A 21,406-nucleotide genomic window follows, 5' to 3' on the forward strand; every position below is an offset into this window, starting at 1 on the left:
TTGCTCTCGACCATATCTATTATCGCTCCCAGGTATTGAATGTGAGTCATCGGAATCAGGTGGCTCTTGACCAAATTTACGGAAAACCCATGGGCACGCAGGACCCGAAGAGTGATCCTCAGGTCCTGTAGCGCCAGCGACTCCAAATTGGACTGGATAAGGAGATTGTCTAAATAGAACTTATCAACAGTGTCCAGAGTTGGCCCACTAGCGTGGCCATCAGTTTGGTAAACACTCGGGGAGCCGAGGAGAGACCAAAAGGTAGAGCACAGTATTGATAATGACCGCTTGCACGGCAAAACTTGAGAAACTTGCGGTAGGCCGGGTGAATGGGAATATGGAGATAAGCCTCCATCAGGTCGACTGATGTGAGGAAATCCCCCTCCTTGATGCCCTCCAAGATGGTCTGGAGGGACTGCATCTTGAACCACCAATAGACAATGCTTGAGATCGAGAATCGCCCTCCATCCCCCAGAAGATTTTTGGATCATGAACAGGCGAGAATAAAAGCCTTGTCCTGTGGAACTGGCTCCACAGCCTGAATTTTGAGAAGGTGTTGCATGGCTGATTCCACAAGGAGCCGCTTCATCTGATCCCGCGATAGGGGGCATCGGAGAAATCGAGTCGGGCGGGTGGACAGAAATTCCAGGGAGACGTCTGACCTGACCGTCACCCTGACCCAAGCATCCGAGGTGATCAACTCCCATTGGCTGGTGAATAGAGCCAGGCAGCTGCCAATGGGAGGATCAGACGTGCAGTCAACAGGAACGGCAGAAGGGGCGGCCCCGTCTGCTTCGAAAGGGACGTTTGTTGGGACCTCTCTGCCCGGGAACCTCTTGTTTGTCCTGGGGGTGTCCCTGCCTAGAGGGGAAATATCTCTGAGTCCTTGGCCTGGTATAGCCACCCTCCGACCCCTGAAAGGAACAAAAGGAAATGGAAGGCCGGGGCTCAGCCCTGCGGGACATGCTTGGAAGAACCAGGCATTTATCCCTGGATTCAACCAGGAGATGTTCCAGAGGAGCTCCAAAGAGCTTATTGCCATCAAATGGGGAAAAGGCCAAGCGCCATTTGGTCTTAGCATCAGCCTGCCACTGGCGGAGCCAAGCAGGCGATGGGTAGTTACTGTAGAGCCAATGGCCTTGGCTGCAAAATGAGAGGCATTCAGAGTGGCATCCACAGAATACTCCAGGGCAGCCACAACCTTATTCACGTCCTGTTGGGATCTGGTGTCTGCTATAGGCAATCGCTCCTGGAGCTGCCTCAACCATAGGATAGATGCCCTATTAAAAAAAGAAGCAGCCATTGAGGCCTTGATGGACCAAGCAGCTGCCTGGTGGGTCTTGACCACGGAATGCTCTGAACATTTGTCCTCAGGGCGAAGGTTCTCCTCTGGGCCTGTGAGGACAGATGGGGAAGAAAGAGCAGCCACCGGAGGGTCTACAGTAGGTACCTGAAGGATGGATGACAGGTCAGAAGCTACATTGTACATGTGCCTGTCGGAGGTGTTGGGGTTGGGACCAGAGACCAGAGTAGCCCACTGTCTCTGGACAACATCCCTGAATAATTTGGGAGCTAGGATATCCTCGGCCTCAAAGGTGGGTTCCTCAAACAAGGGTACTGAGGGACCTACCTCCTCCCCAGAAGAGACTGGTAAAGGACGGGTAATCCCCAGGCGGGTGGTGGACTTCGCCTTGTGCAGGAATGAACAGAAAAGCTGAGGCTTGAATAGCCCAACGAAGGATGGTTGATCTGGAGACAAATCCTCATCCTCAGACATATCCTGCTCTCTCACCTCCTCCCCTGTCAACGAATCATGGCTGGATGCAGCATCCAAAGATGCCTGCACCTGTGAAGGAGCATGTGAGGGGGCCTGGTCTACTGACAAATGAGACTGAGAATCATGAGCCGTGGAAAGATCAGAAACCCAGGAGGATATCCTCCTTTGCATCTCAGATGCAATGCCACGTTGAATAGCCTTCTGGATGTAAAAGGCCAATTCCGAGGGGATTTGAGGCACTGGCCTAGTTTCCTCGAGGGCCCCTGATGTGCTTGCCACTGGAGCTCCTGACTGGATACCCTGCGGTGCGGCTCAATGAGGTGAAGTCTCAGATTGGGGCCCAAAGAGCAGTTCACTAATCCCATTGGCCGGGAAGCCAAATATTTATGTATTTATTTATTTATTTGCATGTATTTATATGCCGCCCTTCTCCCAAAGGACTCAGGGCGGTGAACACAAGCAAAAACATACAATAAAAATCTGAATTAAAACCAGTTAAAATCAAATAATAATAAACAATAAAACCCAAGAATCTGAATCAGCCCATTTGTTGAAATAGCCAAGTCTTTAGGCCTCGACGGAAGGAATAGAGATCAGGCGCCATCCGGAGCTTGGTGGGTAACTCATTCCAGAGGGTAGGGGCACCCACAGAGAATGCCCTACCCTGGACGTCGCCAGATGACATTGTCTGGTCGACGGTACCCTGAGGAGAGCTGCCCTGTGAGAGCGGACAGGATGGTGGGAGGCAGGCAGGAGATGGTCCTGCAGGTACCCTGGACCTAAGCCATGTAGGGATTTATAGCTAAGTACCAGCACCTTGAAGCGGATCTGGAGGACCACCAGTAACCAGTGCAGCTCGCACAGGAGAGGTGTTACACGGGAGTAATGAGGAGCTCCCGTAACAACCCACACAGCCACATTCTGGACCAGCTGGAGCCTCCGGGTACACCTCAAGGGCATCCCCATGTAGAGGGAATTGCAGTAATCCAAGCGGGAAGTAACCAGGGCATGAGTGACCATGCGAAGGGCATCTCGGTCCCAGAAAGGGTGTGTTGTGCTCTGACCCCCGAGCCCATCTTATCGGAGGAAGAAGGCTCCGAACATGAAGGAGAGGAGCCGGCCAGGCCTCCCTCTCCAGGCCCCTCCTCTCTGGCAATGCCTTAGGTGTCTGCCAAGGGAGAGGAGATTGACCAGGAGCCAGGTGTCTCCAATGACAGCGATGAGGGGGATAAGTCGTTCCTGGATCCACGCCAACGAAGGCGAGATAAACGTTTGCAGCAGATGAGGAGGCGTGCCAGGGATTAAGCTGAGTCACTGGACCACACCCCACAGGCTATATAAGAGAGTGTGGTGGCCATTTAGATTCTGTGACGGACAAAGCTAACTTCTGGCTAGTCACTTTGTACAACGCCTAATCTGCTGAAGGTTTCATGTTTGAGCTGGACTGTTTTGAAAACTGTGTGTATTCGTTGGTGTTATCTGGTGGAGGAACACTCCCTCTTCTTGTAGTAAAGCACTTGGCAGACGGTTACCGTATTGCTGCCAAGTTCCTGATAATGAACCTTGTGTGTGCCGAGTACTTCTTTAACCCCCGGCTGGCTGTTTGTGTGTGTGTGTGGGGACGGGGACAGAACAGGGTGCAACTGGCTCACCAGGTGAACCTGTGTGAAAGTCCCCCTGGTCACGGCCGTCAAATGGTCTTCTAAAGATAGCTGGGAATCCAGGAGGACACCCAAGTTGCGAGCCCTTTCAACTGGGGCAAGTACCTCCCCCCCCACATCAAAAGTGATGGGACCTCTAGAACATGAGGTGCCGGCATCCACAGCCACTCAGTCTTGGAGGGGTTTAGTCTGAGTCTGTTCCTACCCATCCAGGCTCGCACCGCCTCCAGGCATCGGGACATCACGGAAAGGGGATCCCCAGGGTGGCCTGGAGTGGAGATGTATAACTGAGTATCATCGGCATACTGATAATACCTCACCCCAAACCACGAATGATCTCACCCAGCGGCTTCATGTAGATGTTAAAGAGTAAGGGGGGGAGAACCAACCCCTGAGGTACCCCACAAGTCAGGGGCCTCGGGGTGGACCTCTGCCCCCCCTGCCCATACAAATTGCAAGCGACCTGAGAGGTAGGAGGAGAACCACTGTAAAACAGTGCTCCACCCTTAACCCCCCAAGTCACTGCAGTAAGATACCATGGTCGATGGTATCAAAAGCTGCTGAGAGGTCAAGTAGGACCAGGATGGAGGAACAACCCCCATCCTGATGTCTCCACATCAGGAGACAGGGCTGGAGTAGGGGCTGGGCCACCGGGGTGGTTGCAGACGCTTGCGAAGCTGTTTCAGGAGTGCAGGGGTTGAGAGCCTGGTGAGGGGGGATGACCTCCCTCTGAGAGGCTTCCTTAATTGCCCTCTCAATGGCCTTCTCGATGGCCTTGTGCTGCTTTAGAGCCTCCTTCTCTGAGGCTCTTGAGGGCTGCTTGCTCTTAGAAGACACCTTGCCTTGTTTGGATGGGCCGGGTTGTGAAGGGCCTGCGACCTCCCTGTGTGCTGTCTTCCATGTTTGGAAGATCTGTCTGACCTGGCAACGGCCATTTTGAAACTCCAGGGGCGAAGTAGGCCTCTAAGATAGCACGCGGCTGGCCCAAAATGGCAGCCGGCGTGCAATTGAAATGAAGCAAAAATGCTCTGAAGGTTAGCCTCCTTACAGCAACCAACAAACTTGGCCCTCGCTAAGGGGAATTTGCTGAGGAAGGTCCCTGTCAGGCCGGATGGTGCCCCCGATCCCTGGGGGGGAATGATCTTACTGGCTCCCTCGTCATCATCAGAGGCTGCAGGGGAGATGCAGGCTGCTGGCCAAAGCGTTGCGCCCACAGGCGAGCCGACCGCCACGCTAACGAGTGCCAGGCAATGTGGGGGGGGGATGGAAGCCTCCAATCCCTCAAATGGAGCCACTAGGCGTATGGGCGAAGCCCAGGAATGCCGCTCTGAGTCTGTCAGCTGACAGACATGCCGGGGATCCCCAATGGTCCTCAGCGGACTCTGGCAAAGTTGTTCACACTGGAAAGAAGGAGCCTGCCACCAGTAAAATCAGGAGGCTCCTGCAGATACCGCCAAACATGGTCCTCAGAGGGATCAGGCCTGAGCCCTTCACGCTGGTAAGGGGGAGGGCTGAACCAGAGGTTGGGAGCCCCCAGCCCCGGAATGCCGGCAAGCAGCCTTCAGTGGGCTCGAGCACAAAAACCCTCCACACTGGAAAATACAAGCAAATAGCGTGGGAGTAAAGCGATTAGAAATGAGCAGCTCAGCAAAAAGTGTCCATCCAGATCAGACCGAGTCTGAAAGCTGGGAAGCAAGAGGAAGAGGAGGATCTTAACAGTTTACAGACTCGGTCCTAGGACATCAGACAGGAGTTAACCCATTCCTGACCACTGGCCCCATGCTCAATGAGAAAAGGAGAGAAAAAGAAAGAGAGAGAGAGATGAGAAAATGATGGAGAGAGAGAATGAGAGAGAGGGAAAAGAGAGAAACAAATGATAGAGAGAGGGGGAGAGAAAGAAAAGAAAGGAAAGGAAAGGAAAGGAAGGGAGAGAGAGAGAAAGAAAGAAAGAAAGAAAGAAAGAAAGAAAGAAAGAAAGAAAGAAAGAAAGAAAGAAAGGGAGAGAGATAGGAAAAAGAGAAAAACAGAAATGAGAGGGAGGGGGAGGGAGGGAGGGAGGGAGAGAGAGAGAGAGAGAGACCCATTTCCCACAGAAAACACCAGGAGCCATAAAAACCTGGGTAGGTGTGGCTGGGGGGGGTGTCTTGTGACTGTGTGGGAGTGACATTGAGTTGGCCACGCCCAGCCAGGTTTTGTGGCTCCCAGTGTTTTCTTTTCTGTGGGAAACGGGTCCAAATGGCTCTTTGAGTGTTTAAGGTTGCAGACCCCTGGTCTAGAGAAAAGAAGGACTAGGGGTGACATATTAGCAGTATCCCAGTATTTGAAAGGTTGCCACAAAGAGGAGGGGGTCAATTTCTTTTCCAAAGCAACAGAGACCAGGACAAGAAACAATGGATGGAAACTAATCAAGGAGAGAAGCAATCTGAAATTGAGGAGAAACTTCATAACAGTGAGGACAATTAACCAGTGGAACAGCTTGTTGAACTTGTAGGTTGTTCATCACTGGACGTTTTTAAGAAGAGTCTGGACAGTCACTTGTTTGAAATGGTATAGGGTCTCCTGTTTGAGCAGGGAATTTAACTAGAATACTCCAAGGTCCCTTCCAGCTCTATTCTGATTGATTTGATTGTTTTGGCCACAAAACAAAAGAAACTGGTGAGCTAACAGTTACAGAGAGGCAAGTTCTTTTCAAGTTGTATGTTACTTCAACATCCATTTAAAAATATATAAATGTTTGGTTTTATGAAGTTTATTTCTAGTTAATCCTTAATATCGTGATGCCAAATATAGTATATAAGCAGTCTTTTATCACAAAACTAGATGGTGAGCCTAGCATGCTATCAACAAAGAGAAATATATATTTGAAAAGCATTAATTCAGCATCAGCATAATTAATAAATCCTAATTAAAGTGTAGAAATGAAGACTAGTGAAAGGCAAACCTACTTAAGTCCTTGCCTTTTATTGGAATTACAGGACACTCTTGTTTCAAATTTCTAGGATTCCTTTGCATATATTGTCATGTTAATTAACTGCATTTTCATATATACATGGATTATAATTTTGTATAGATGGAAAACAAATCCAAGGAATGAGCCTAAAATGTACCAGCTGGTTTTTAAAATGATCAAATCATTATCTGACTTATATTCCCTGGTGTTGCTCTGCCTGCTTTATAATAAACAGGTGAAATTTCCATGTCACTTTCTTGGGACATGAAAGAAAATATTCACATTTGTTTCAAATCTCAAATGGAAACTTCAAATTTCTGTTGAGATAGCAGTGTCAGAGAATCCATTTCAGAATAAACTAAGGGTCAATTTCTATTCAGTATAATAACAATGGTCACTCAGGGTGTAGAACGTATTACAAGCTCTGGTTATAGGTTGCTTAGGAACTGGGGGAAAAAAAACAAAGAAAGGCCTATCATATTCTGTGTTCTCTGTAGAATACTATTGCATGCTATTCTCAACCTTTCTTGTTCTGTTAAGGACACAGGTAGGATTTTTATCCTCTATTCCAGTGATGGCTAACCTTTTCCGGAATGCCCAAAGTGTGCGTGTGTGCGTATGAATGCAAGCATGCGCACCCAACCCCCCAAAATGCAATGCATGCATGCCCCCTGCATGCGCCCCGCACACGCCCTGCCCCCAAGCATGCGCGGCAGAGACCCGAAGACCAGCTGGCCAGCGGGAGGCATGCATGCATGCACGGAGGAGCTGAACTGGAGTGACAGCTATTGTGCCCACAGAGAGGGTGGTGTGTGTCACCTCTGGCACACATGCCACTGGTTTGCCATCATGGCTCTTTTCCTTCAGTACAGTTGCCAAGCAAGTGAATATTACCAGCTTATTAACTTATTGGATGGTCCCTGTTTATTAAACTATTCTGCTTCCTTCCTTCAACTATAAAAAAGATGGCGGTGTGTCTGATACTAGGTTAGAAATTAATGTATCTTCTCAGTCTGAGCACTTCTGAAAACTTCAAAAGTGCCCTTCAAAAAGCAGGTAGGATCAAATCAAAAGTAGCTTTGAATTAATTCTTTTTTTAAAAAAAAATTATTATTAAACAAAAACATAAGACAAAAATACTTACAAACATATACATAAAAACAATACATGCAAAAAGGAGAAACAAACTAACATTATTTTAGCCTGTTGGCTAACTTCTAAAAAAAAAACTATTGCATCAGTGGTTATTTTCTGTTTCACCTCTATTTCTCTATTGAAAATCTATTTTATGTGCTTACTTGTTTTTACTTTTTACAAGTCCAAGACTTGACTTTGTATTCTATTTTTTAAATTTTTCTTTATGTGAGAGTATCTATTGCTTCTATATGTCATTCTATTAATCATTCTAAGTATTTATATATACAGTCATGAGGTCTTCCTCCTATGTGGTTGTCTACATTTCTTGATTGGATTTTACGTAAGTATCATTTTATCAATGCTATCTTTCCCTCTAGCCAAGAGTACCATCTTTGCCAGACTGCATAATAATCAGTGTCCTCTTTCTCTTATAGCTCTTTTGTGAGTCTGTCCATTTCTGCACATTCTGTTATCTTTGCAATTATTTTTTCTTCTGTTGGTAATAATTCTGATTTCCAGTTTTGAGCGTATACTATGCATGCTGCTGTCAGGATATGAATAATAAGATATTTTATCTCTTTAGTCTGTTGTGGTGTGATCATTCCAAATAAAAAAAATTCCAGTTTCATATCGACCTTCTGTTTTGTTATTTCTTCGATCATTATCTTGATTTCTTGCCAGTAATGTTGTGCTCTTCTACATGACCACCAGAGATGGTAATATGACCCCTTTTGTGCCTTGCATTTCCAACACATTGGTGACATATTTGGAAACATTTTCGCCAGACGTGCCGGTGGGAGGTGCCATCTGTAGAACATCTTGTAAAGGTTTTCTTTGTATGGTATCAACATTGTCAGTTTGAGGTTTTCTGTCCATAATTTGTCCCAATTATCCAATTCTATGTTGTGGCCTATATTTTTTGCCCATAAGCTTTGAATTGATTCTAATCCCATTTAGATTTAATTAAACAGCTAATATAATTTTTTTCTACACACACACACACACATACACACACATTTTACCCTTCTGTTGCATTGAAAATTGCAATTGGTTAATAACTTTTTGGAGACTGAACCCCATACTATTTGAAAATCCTCCTCAAGCTTCAGGATGTGAATGCCTATTCTAAAATTTACTCTAGTATAATCCAATGGTCTGCTAAATTCAGCTCATACCAGTTTGTGAAAACTGATTGTTAAATTTTCTGGAATTTTCCAAGCCAATTGAGAACAAATCTGAACCTTTATGCCAAGTGCACTGATCAGCACAGCCTAAGAGTGTAGTAGCAGCAGTGGCTGAGCCACTTCTTAAATATTTACCAGCACAACACAGCTATAATCTTTCTGTGTTCATTTTTTGCCTATCCTTGACTTGCTGTGTGTGTATCATAGTAAAAGGAACTCAGGTGTCAAGGTTTCTTTCCTGCTTGCCAATCACTCTTTCATGTCTTCAGCTATTAGGAGACATTTGAACAATTCCATAGGTTCTTGCATATTTGAAATAAATCAGTTTCTAACAGGAATACTTTTTATGAGGATTTTAAAAAATTATGATAATATATCAGTTCATAAGCAAGTACAGGCAGAGCTTATAAAGAGAGAGGAAAAAAGGGTAAGACAAGAAAGGATCTAGATAGGATTTCACAGATGTTTGCTTCCTAAAGTGGCTATTTAAGTGACATAGCCTTATATGACATAGTTTCAGGACTATGTTTTAGTCATATTGATGCAGAAATACTGAACATTCAAAGAAATTCACTAACTTTTAAACACATACTGTATACTATAACTTTCATTACATAAGAAAACCAAATCTGAGCAAAGCCCTAAGCAAAACATTCATATAACTTTTACTCTCCTTCTATTTGAAAACAAATAGAATTAAATCTTTAAAATATTTTAATCAGTACTAATTAAAATAAGAAAGAATTCCAAAAGTAACATTCTAAATTATGTAAGTTTCTGAATAAAAATAACATTGGAATTTTTAATCTATATTTTGGTTAATTGACCATTATTTCAATGTTTGGTTAATTGGGGTTTTTAGTTTTAAAAAAAATCACTTGCTATCAACTGGATAATTAATGCCATGTCACTGTTCATTATTTTGTTTTACTATTGTTTTTGTCAGAGCAGCTTTGAAATGAATAGAGAGGGATGGAAGTACCAAACAGCAAATGAAGTTAAATTAACATTCCCAGCCTCTGCATTTTTATAGCCATCTTCATCATTATTTTTTGATTTAGGAATAGCAGAACTCAAACCACTCATAGCTGAAACACATGATTGAAAAGCTAGAATCAATATTGGAGAATGATACCCTAATTTCTTAGGCAATGTATGGCAGGCCCATAACTGCAAATAGGCATGGAGGCAGTGGTGAAATGCTACCAGATTGCACCAGTTCGGGTGAACCAGTAGTGATAAAAACTACTGGTTTGGGTGAACCGGTAGTAAAAAAAAGCTACAGGTTCCTCTGAACCGGTATTTCTGACTAGTAACCGGTATTTAAAATGTTATCTGGGATGAGTTTGATCCTGTGACTCCTGATGACGTGGACAGGATTCTGGGGAGAGTGAATGCGACCACATGTTTGTTGGACCCGTGTCCCTCCTGGTTAGTGCTGGTTTCCCCGGAGATGACGCGAGGCTGGCTCCAGGGGATTATAAATGCTTCATTGGGTGAGGGTGACTTCCCCGCCGCCTTGAAAGAGGTGGTGGTGAGGCCTCTCCTCAAGAAGCCTTCCCTGGACCCGGCAGTGTTGTCAAATTATTGTCTGGTCTCCAACCTTCGCTTTGTTGCGAAGGTTGTTGAGAGTGTGGTTGTGCGACAGCTCCCCCAGCACCTGGATGAAATGGCGTATCTGGATCCGTTCCACTCAGGCTTCAGGCCTGGGTACAGCACGGAAACGGCATTGGTCGCATTGGTGGATGATCTCTGGAGGGCTCGGGACAGGGGTTGCTCCTCTGTCCTGGTCCTATTAGACCTCTCAGCAGCTTTTGATACCATCGACCATGGTATCATGCTGCACCGGTTGGAAGAGTTGGGGGTGGGAGGCACCGTGTTGCGGTGGTTCTCCTCCTTTCTCTCCAACTGGTCGCAGTCTGTGTTGGCAGGGGGGCAGAGGTCGACCCCGAGGCCCCTCATATGTGGGGTGCCACAAGGGTCAGTCCTCTCACCCCTTCTGTTCAACGTTTATGTAAAGCCGCTGGGTGAGATCATCCGTGGTTTTGGGGTGAAGTACCATCAGTACGCTAACGATACTCAGCTGTACATCTCCACCCCGGACCACCCCAACAATGCCCTTGAAGTGATGTCCCGGTGCCTGGAGGCCGTGCGGATCTGGATGGGAAGGAACAGGCTCAGGCTCAACCCGTCCAAGACTGCGTGACTGTGGTTTCCGACGTCCCAATATAGTCAGTTGACGCCATCACTGACTATCAGGGGCGAATCGCTGGCCCCCACGGAGAGGGCTCGCAACTTGGGAATCCTCCTGGATTCACGGCTGTCTTTAGAAGAGCACTTGACGGCTGTGACCAGGAGGATTTTCCATCAGGTTCGCCTGATTCGCCAGTTGCGTCCCTTTCTGGATTGGGACTCCTTAAACACGGTCACTCATGCCCTCGTCACTTCCCGCCTGGACTACTGTAATGCTCTCTACATGGGGCTCCCCTTGAGGAGCACCCGGAGGCTCCAACTGGCGCAGAGTGCGGCAGCGCGGGTGGTTATGGGAGCAACGTGGCACTCCCATGTAACACCTCTCCTGCGCGAGCTGCACTGGCTCCCGGTGGTCTTCCGGGTGCGCTTCAAGGTTTTGGTTACCACCTTTAGAGCACTCCATGGCTTAGGGCCTGGTTATTTACGGGACCGTCTGCTGCCGCAAATGGCCTCCCACCGGCCGGTACGCTCTCACAGAGAGGGACTCCTCTGGGTGCCGTTGGCCAAACAATGTCGGCTGGCGGCCCCCAGGGGGAGAGCCTTCTCTGTGGGGGCACCTACTATCTGGAACGAGCTCCCCCCGGAGATATGGAGGATCCCAGATCTACGCACCTTCCGCCGCACTCTTAAGACCTTTTTATTTCACCAGGCTGGTCTGGCCTAACCTTTCCCATTCTTTTTTAATGTAAATTTTAATGTAAATTTTAATTTGTTCTAAATCTGGGGTTTTAAATTTGTCTTGGGCTAAATTGATTTAATTCGATTTTACTTCTGCTCTTAATTTTTGTATTCTATGTGTTTTATTCTGTGCCTGTTCACCGCCCTGAGTCCTTCGGGAGTAGGGCAGTATACAAATTAAATTAAAAAAAAAAAATGAAAATCACCAGAAAGCAGGAAATCCAGCTTTCTAGTGAATCTAAATCGTGCGGCACAACTGATCCTCCCCACCTCGCTGCCCTACTTATATTTCCAAGCCTCCTTTTGGCATGTATTGTGCATGTGCACGCAACATGCATTTGGTGTGCACTGCACACAATCATGCAGTGCACATTTGGCATGCAGCGCGCATGCGCGGCCAGCGAACTGGTGGCAAACCGGTTCAGATTTCACCACTGCATGAAGGGTAGCTAAAAGAATCATTCTGAGAAATTGGAAATATGGTATTATTCCAGATATCAGGGAATAGTTGTCAGAAATGTTTTTTTTTTTAATCTAAAGAAATTTTTTTTAAAAGTGAATAGATGAATCTTTATTATAGCCAAAGGCCAAAGATACATTAGTAAACGATAACCCAGTCAACCAACTTAAATCAGGTTTGGCAGTTGAAGGCTGAGCCTGTTGAAATATTTTCAAAGGCAATTCTTTATATAGAAACTCTTGATTCTTCAGATCTCCATATAGAGGATTGCAGATGAAACAAGAGAAATTTTACTTTACCTCCTTCAACAACTGCCATAATTAATGGTATTTGCATCAATTTTCACATCATTTGTTTAATTACTACATTATATACTGAACAAGCATGTTAAAACAATATACCAACAAAATAAATTCAGAAACTCCCCCTTCCCCTCAATTAATCAATTCAAGGTTTTACTATTCCCAAAAGTCATTGTCCAAGATAGTCTTTATGCCAACAAGCATTTGTAATAACTTTAAAACGATCTTATGCTGTTACTATTTCTGAAGTTATTTTTAAACTGCTTTGTGATATGCATGTAGATACGTTATGAATTTAGAATCTGGTTGATGGCTTACATTACTAGCACCCATCATATATAAAGAGAAACAGGAAAGAATAGTATTCTGCCTAGGTTCCAAATCTAAGTAAGTGGGTACGTTTCCAATATAGGAAGCTCTCTCGGCTCCATGTGAGTGCTTGAACCTGATGCCTTGCTTCAGTTATGCAATTTCAATTTGCAAAGTCAAAAAAAAAGAGAAATTGTACTTGAAGGCAAGATAACCGACCTGAACTGAATTCTAAAAAGGTTGTGGCAGGAAATCCACCATGCTAGATTTAGCCATGTGGGCAGACTTCTTTTGTGCCCATCCCAGATGACCACAGGCTTTCAGTTCTTGCTGTAGGCTTCTCTGAACTACTCCACAGGAGCCCTTCATTTGCAGTTCCATCTGCTTTCCTGATCTATAGCCCATTTATATTAGAAACTTCTTCACAGCGAAATTGAAGTTTGTCTTCATGAGAGGCAATAAAAAGCATCTCACTCAAGAATCAATGCAATGTGCTATTTAGTCCTTTTGCCCAGTAAATAACAGAAAAAGTACCAAACAAGTAAAAATCATACTAGTGATAATGACAGTGTCATTTACATTGGTGGTGCAGAGGAGAAAACAGAGATGGGAATGGTTTTGTACAGAAGAAAGGAAAATGAGTTAAGTAGCATCTTTTCCATCCCCCCTTATTTTTCTATATCCTTTCTTAGGCTATTTATGCCCACATTATCCCGCATATTTTTTAGACCTGCAACATGCCTTGATGAGGCAAAGAATGCTAATTTCACTCAATAATAGTACTAATAATAGTCACTAATAATACTCAAAAATAAGATACCATTTCTCTTTCACGAACTCTGTCCATTGGCGCATAGCCTCCAGACCATAAGCTGCTTACACATCTTATGAGATATTTTAGCACTGGATCACTAATATTGATTGATTCTGAAACCAGTTAGAAATGAACTCCAAAACAAAGGAACTTTTTCCATCATTCATCACTCACAATCCACTCATGTTATTTCAGGTCAACAGCATATGATAGCAAACACACAAAAAAAACCCCAATGATTCCCCTCCCCCTCTTGTTCCCTGCATTTTTCTCCACCTAGGTTTAAAGAAAATATCTGTGGGCACAAAATGTTACCGTTTTGAAATGTTTAAATATATGGTCTCCTGCTTGAGCAGGGGATTGGACCAGAAGACCTCCAGGTTTCTTTCCAACTCTGTTATTCTGTATAACCAAACTGTATAAGAAGGATGGAACTGAGTGTTTTGCCCTTTTCTCTGCCTTCTTCTTGGAAACTTTTGCCACCAGTCAGATATGCAGCATTTATGTTTTGCAACTGACAATTATCTCATAATGAAAAACAAGTCACAATTAATGAAGCTCAAAACTAATACCTGCTAAATTCATTTACTGATTTAATGAACTATGGAAGAGTATTGTGGAAAATATATAATTTTTAAGAAGAAAGGGATTCAATTTCTAATTGAAACTTAAAATCATTATTAAATCTTGTTTGGGGCTCTAAAACCTATGGTCATTTTAAAAAACCCTCTTTCCTTACATTTGCAAAACAATAAATAGTTATGTTCCTTAAGATCTAACTTACATGGAGGTAGAAAAGCTCAGTCCGGAGCTAGGTTGTACCACTTCAGTCTTCAACTGGAGATATACAAGATGCATGCTGTCCCAGAAAGGAAAACATCCTAGACTCCATAAGAAAGCCAGGCTACTTACTCCAGCTGTCCCAGCTGGGATTGTCACCATTTTGGGCAGAAGAACACACTGAAACTTTCATACAGAAGTGCACAGCAAAATAGAATTTCCCTCAGCAACAGTTTCAGGAATTTCTTCTCTATCAAGATTATGGCCATTAAGCAGAGCCCAAATAGAAAGACTCCCTCACTTTCCACACATTCTCTCTGTGTCAGTCTGATATTTGCCTTACATCTGACAAATCAGAATAATCAAGCTTGGGACTGACCTCTGGGAGGACATATTACAAAACTGCTGACCCCAAGTTACAAGTGATGTAATACTCCTTTGTCCTGCACTGTTTGCTTACCACCTAGGATTATTTTATCTAGTTCTCACCACCACACTTGAACTCAGATACATTAAAACAGATTCCCAGAAGAATCTGTTTTATACTTAGTGGAACAAAAACCATCCTACAAGAAGGTATTTTATGATTGGGAATGTTTAGCTTAGAGAAGAAAATGGGAATATGACAGCAATTTTTAAGTAACTGAAAGGATGCCAAACAGTACCAAGATTTTCTCTCCATCATTCTAGAGTATGGGACACACAATAATAGATTTCCGTTACAAAAAGGGAGATTTCTATTTTTCCAATGAAAAAAAAAAACCCTAATAGTCAAAGTAGTTCAATAATTGGATGCTATTATCTAGAGCTGAGGTTCCACTGTACTGGATGTGTTAAATAGAGGCCAGGCAGTCAACTGACTGGGGTGCTTTAATTTGGATTCCTACAATGAACATAGTATTGGACTTGATGGACTAAAATAGCCTCTTCCAATTTAATGATCCAACTAAAAACTTTCCCACAAAGTCAATATTTTTTTGTTATAAATAAAATGCCAGCTGGAATCCATTTCCAGATGCAGAAGCAAGCCAGGGTAATGGTTCTTCATATACAGAAATTCTGCCTATTTTATATATTGAAGGACACTCATACTATAGCTGTCATTTAAAAAATGCACAATTAGAAGTGCCATCAGGGCACAATCCAAAGGTTTCGGGGTCATGGGTAAGGTGTCAGATGGTACAAGTTTGAAGGTACAGGCAGGAATTCAGGGTGCAAATGGACAGAGTTCCAGATATCACAGTGGTAGTTCCCAATAAGGAATCACTTGCTAGTGATGGCTGTAAAATAGGAATCCCCACCAGGTGTAAGAATTCACCTGTGGGAACATCCTGCCTCCCAGGGAGCCACACAGACCTCCTCTGCTCTCCCCTTTGCTCATCCTTATGTGTCTCAGGACCGGGAGGAAGTTCTGGATCGGACCTTCCTCCTCTGCGGCTCTATACATGCTCTGCAACCCAATCACCCCCTAGATGTCTCCCTATTGCAACTGCCATCGCAAAGGATTGTCTGAAGCAGTTTCCTTGGAGTTGGAGCTGGCCTTCATATAAATGTATCTGCGTAAATAAAATATTTGATTATTCTCCTTTATTTTATAAGAAAAAAAACCCTTCCCACAATCAAATTCATATACCCATAAAACAAGCATAGGTCTCCCTATTAAAATAATAATTTCTTATTTTCAAGTGAAACATTGAATCTGCCTGCAGTGAGATTGAGCAAAGTTACTAGTACAATAGCAATAAAAAAACTGAGTAAGATTACTTGACTTTCCATCTATCTTATTTCAACAGATTTCATTTCATGGAGGCAAGCATCACAAATGAATGTATTTGATCCAGTATATGGACTTGGAACCAAAGACTATTTCCCCATATGACTATATCAATCTGGTACAGAAAGAGATCTGAGTGACCATCTCTGCACAGAGCATTTCGTTATTGACAGAACAGAGCAATGAAATCCCTACACATTATATTTCAAAAGTATATGGAGCTGTTTGTGATAGCAAGACCTAGCCTTATTTCTATTTCAGCTGGAGAAAGTAGCCACTGATTAACTAGATGAAGCTTCATCTTTATTACATTCCTATTAAGTGCAGTCAGTATTTCTAAGGTAAGAGTATAATCATTGGGATTAGCAGATAAAGTCCTGCCATTAATAACAACAAAGCATTTCTCCAATGTACCCTTTCTTCTATTATTTAACTGAAACCATGAAATTAGGAAGCATCTGCAATTATATATTCTGAATGATTTGACAGTCACTTTTAGAACTAAGAGTACAGAAAAATAAATGTCTAAAGAAGCAACATATTGTATATAGATGCAATTTTAAAGAGTAGCTGCTGCATCAGGAGTAAAGAACTAACACAAGTCACCAGATTCTACTTTAGATGCAAACCTCATTTACTAAAAAGAATTTTTTTAACAAAGTAATAATAATAATAATAATAATAATAATAATAATAATAATAATAATAATAATAATTTTATTTCTATACCGCCCTTCTCCCGAAGGACTCAGGGCGGTGTACAGCCTATTTAAAAACACAGACAAAACAACAATATAAAATTTAAAATAATTAAATAAGTGGCTCAGATTTAAAACCCCAATGAATTTAAATACCCCAAATTAAAACTATTGTGTTGATAGTCCGGCCTGGCGGAACAACAGCGAAAATGCGCAGCGAAACACCCGGAGGTCAGAGATCTTACGAATTTCCAGGGGCAGTTCGTTCCACAGGGCTGGGGCTCCCACAGAGAAGACCATCCCCCTGGGCATCGCCAGCCGACATAACTTGGCTGATGGCACCCTGAGGAGACCCTCTCTGTGGGAACGAACTGGTCGGTGGGAGGCTATTGGTGGCAGAAGACGGTCTCGGAGGTACCCGGGTCCTATGCCATGGAGCGCTTTAAAGGTGGTAACCAACACCTTGAATCGCACCCGGAAGACCACTGGGAGCCAGTGCAGCTCACGCAGGAAGGGTGTCACATGGGCATAACGGGTTGCGCCCATAACCACCCGCGCGGCCGCATTCTGGACCAGTTGGAGCCTCCAAGTGCTCTTCAAGGGGAGCCCCATGTAGAGAGCATTACAATAGTCCAACCGGGAAGTAACAAGGGCATGAGTGACCGTGCGCAGGGCGTCCCGATCCAGAAAGGGCTGCAACTGGCGAATCAGGCGAACCTGATAAAAGGCCCCCCTGGCCACGGCCGTCATATGCTCTTCTAAAGACAGCCGCATGTCCAGGAGGACACCCAGATTGCGAGCCCTCTCCGTGGGGGGCAAAGATTCACCCCCAATAGTCAGCGATGGCACCTGCTGACTATATCGGGGCGCCGGAAGCCACAGCCACTCGGTCTTGGAGGGGTTGAGTCCGAGCCTGTTCCTCCCCATCCAGACCCGCACGGCCTCCAGGCAGCGAGACATCACATCAAGGGCATCGTTGGGGTGGTCTGGGGTGGAGATGTACAGCTGAGTATCATCAGCGTACAGATGGCACTTCACCCCAAAACCACGGATGATCTCACCCAGCGGCTTCACATAAATGTTGAACAGGAGGGGCGAGAGGACCGACCCTTGCGGCACTCCCCATGCGAGACGCCTCGAGGTCGACCTCTGTCCCCCTGCCAACACGAACTGCGAGTACAATGCAAAAGAAACTATATCTTTGAACACTTTCCCTCAGCAAAAATGCATTCATGATACAAAATCAAATCCTCACTAAGAAATGCATTATCACAAAACTTGGAACAAGCTGACAATTTTGTCTTTGATACTTTAAGGGATAGCAAATGTGTTTGCATAAAACTACATTTCCCTGACAGTGGCCATTAAGTGAACATATTTCTTCGGTCAGTTCCATACAAACTTAACTGAGATATAACACATTATCTCAGGAAATAGTTCAGAAAGCTCTTCTAATGTGTAAATCATGGACAAATCTAAAGTCTAAAATTAAAATTGAAAACATGAAGGTATGGTATGTTTCATTTCCATGACATCTATTCCTGGGGATCAGCAAAATTTAACTCACAGGATATTTACATATTCTCAATAGCAAATAAGAATTCTTGACAAGTGACTGATACTTGACTGGGAGTTGCGGACCCTTTTTAAAAAGACAATTGAGACACAGTCACTGCATTACTGACATTGAATTGATGTGAAAACTGCACATCCCATTTCAGAAATAAGCATCCTGAAAATGCAATGGAGTGTTCTGAAAGAGAAAATGTCCATGGAAATATATTTTGTTTATGATGTCATTATAATGACATAAGCACTATCTTGAACAGTTTTATGATATGAATGTAATGATATTGTTTTTGACGATGTAATACAACTCCAAGTGCTAAACTTTTAAACAAGGAGAAAAATATCCAAGATAACTTTAATGTAAGTAACTGTAGCTACTTCCAACCATTGTTGAGATCTTGATGTTTGCTAAATTAGATTTTCTTTTTGCAAAAATTTCATTGCCAGACTAACTAATATCATCAATGCTCTGCCACAAAGGAGTGAGGGTTTGCCTGGCAGTTTATCCTACCTCTATAGATCAGGATTATTGTAGTTTATGTGCCAACTTCTAATCCACCTGTCTGGTTTTGTTGGTTATATTGTTTTATCATAAATCTCTGGAGGGCTCGGGACAGGGGGTGCTCCTCTGTCCTGGTCCTGTTAGATCTCTCAGCGGCTTTTGATACCATCAACCATGGTATCATGCTGCACCGGATGAAAGAGTTGGGGGTGGGAGGCACCATATTACGGTGGTTCTCCTTCTTTCTCTCCGACCGGTCGCAGTCTGTGTTGACAGGGGGGCAGAGGTCAACCCCGAGGCCCCTTATATGTGGGGTGCCACAAGGATCGGTCCTCTCGCCCCTTTTGTTCAACATTTATGTAAAGCCGCTGGGCGAGATCATCCGTGGTTTCGGGGTGGAGTACCATCAGTACGCTGACGACACCCAGCTGTGCATCTCCACCCCAGATCACCCCAACGATGCCCTTGAAGTGATGTCCCGGTGCCTGGAGGCCGTACGGATCTGGATGGGGAGAAACAGGCTCAGGCTCAACCCATCCAAGACCGAGTGGCTGTGTTTTCCGACCAGGGCCGGATTTTCCTATAGGCTAACTAGGCTTCAGCCTAGGGCCTCAAGATCAAGAGGGGCCTACATTCAAATTGTTAGCAAAATTAAAATTATACTTTCACTATAGGTGAAAGGGCCTCATAAGTGGAATAGCCTAGGGCAGTGATGGCTAACCTTTTTGCCATCGCGTGCCAGGAGAGGCGGGGTGGGGGAGGGATGTGCGCGCATATGCCCATGCGCATGCGTGCGCAACCCCCCCCGCTCCTGGCACATGATGGTCTGGTAGGCCCGTTTTTCTTTCTTACCTGGTTCCAGATCCTCTCTATTTATCTGAGAAGGGCGAAAACAGCCTCTCTAGGAGTCTCTGGAGGCTGGGGCAGCAAAAAATGTCACTTCCTGTCCCACGGGAGTCAGGAAATGGGTCCTTTCAGCCTCCATAGGGCTTCCAAGGGAGTGGGAAAGGCTGTTTTCGCCCTTCCCAGATAAATAGAGAGGATCTGGAACCAGGTAAGAAAGAAAAACGGGCCTTCCCCAACCCCCCCAGGCCCTCCAGAGACAGGAAACAGCCTGTTTCCCTACTTCTGGTGGGCCCAGAAGGCCCGAAAATCAGCTGGCCAGTGTGCGCATGCGCCCCAGAGCTGAGCTGGCATGCCCACTAATATGGCTCCGCGTGCCACCTGTGGCACGCGTGCCATAGGTTCGCCATCACGGGCCTAGGGCCTCTTTTCATCTAAATCCGGCCCTGTTTCCGACGTCCCGATATAGTCAGCTGGTGCCATCGCTGACTATTGGGGGCAAATCATTGGCCCCCATGGAAAGGGTTCGCAACTTGGGTGTCCTCCTGGATTCACGGTTGTCTTTAGAAGAGCACTTGACGGCCGTGACCGGGAGGATTTTTCATCAGGTTCGCCTGATTCGCCAGTTGCGTCCCTTTCTAGATCAGGACTCCTTATGCACGGTCACTCATGCCCTCGTCATCTCCCGCCTGGACTATTGTAACGCTCTCTACATGGGGCTCCCCTTGAGGAGCACTCGGAGGCTCCAGCTGGCGCAGAGTGCGGCCACGCGGATGGTGATGGGAGCGACGTGGCGCTCCCATGTAACACCTCTCCTGCGCGAGCTGCACTGGCTCCCGGTGGTCTTCTGAGTGCGCTTCAAGGTTTTGGTTATCACCTTTAGAGCGCTCCATGGCTTAGGACCTGGTTATTTACGGGACCGCCTGCTACCACCAATAGCCTCCTACTGACCAGTACGCTCCCATAGAGAGGGGCTCCTCTGGGTGCCGTCGGCCAAACAATGTCGACTGGCGGCCCCCAGGGGGAGAGCCTTCTCTGTGGGAGCACCTACTATCTGGAACGAGCTCCCCCCGGAGATACGGAGGATCCCGGATCTGCGTACCTTCCGGCGCGCGCTCAAGACTTTCCTATTTCATCAAGATGGCCTGACCTAAGTCTTTCCCCTTTTAAATGGAAATTTTAAATTTGGTTTTAAATTATTGGGGTTTTAAATTTGTTCAGCCAAATTATTTAATTCGTTTTAGTCTATTTTAAATTTTGTATTTATATGTTTTATTCTATGGCTGTTCACCGCCCTGAGTCCTTCGGGAGTAGGGCAGTATACAAATTCAATAAAATAAATAAATTGTTTGTCTACTGTTTGTCTAATGTTGGACCGCTCCTATCTTGATGAAAATTGCTGGATGTGTGATTAGCAAAGATGTTTCTAGGCTCTTTGTTTCTTCCTTGGGTTCTTGTTTTTTGAATACTCTACACACCAGGTTTGTATCTTTAGATAGTAGTTGATCTGTCAGAATGCCAGGCTTTTAAAATTCTCTTGCATTCTTGACTTTAGTTTGATTTCCTAGTTGAATTTGTGGCTACATTTGTCAATTTGCCATGAAACTAAAGAATTTTCATCCTGTCTTTTCACTGCATGTTCTTTTCCTTGTTTTTCCTACATGATTTTTAAATCTTTGTATTGCATATTGTAAATAGTTCCTGTTCTGCCTTCT

At 44.7% G+C, this 21,406-nt stretch overlaps 1 protein-coding gene and 1 pseudogene across 4 annotated transcripts in view; both read right to left on the bottom strand.

Moving 5' to 3' along the window:
• The window catches only part of ERBB4 (erb-b2 receptor tyrosine kinase 4), a 1,174,706-nt gene that overhangs the window by 786,085 nt on the left and 367,215 nt on the right, over positions 1 to 21,406 (bottom strand). The window lies entirely within an intron of this gene.
• On the bottom strand, positions 759 to 15,752 carry LOC148116638 (uncharacterized; annotated as a pseudogene).

Source organism: Pantherophis guttatus, chromosome 1 (genome assembly GCF_059756535.1).
Source record: "Pantherophis guttatus breed Tessera chromosome 1, ASM5975653v1, whole genome shotgun sequence".
NCBI lineage: Eukaryota > Metazoa > Chordata > Lepidosauria > Squamata > Colubridae > Pantherophis > Pantherophis guttatus.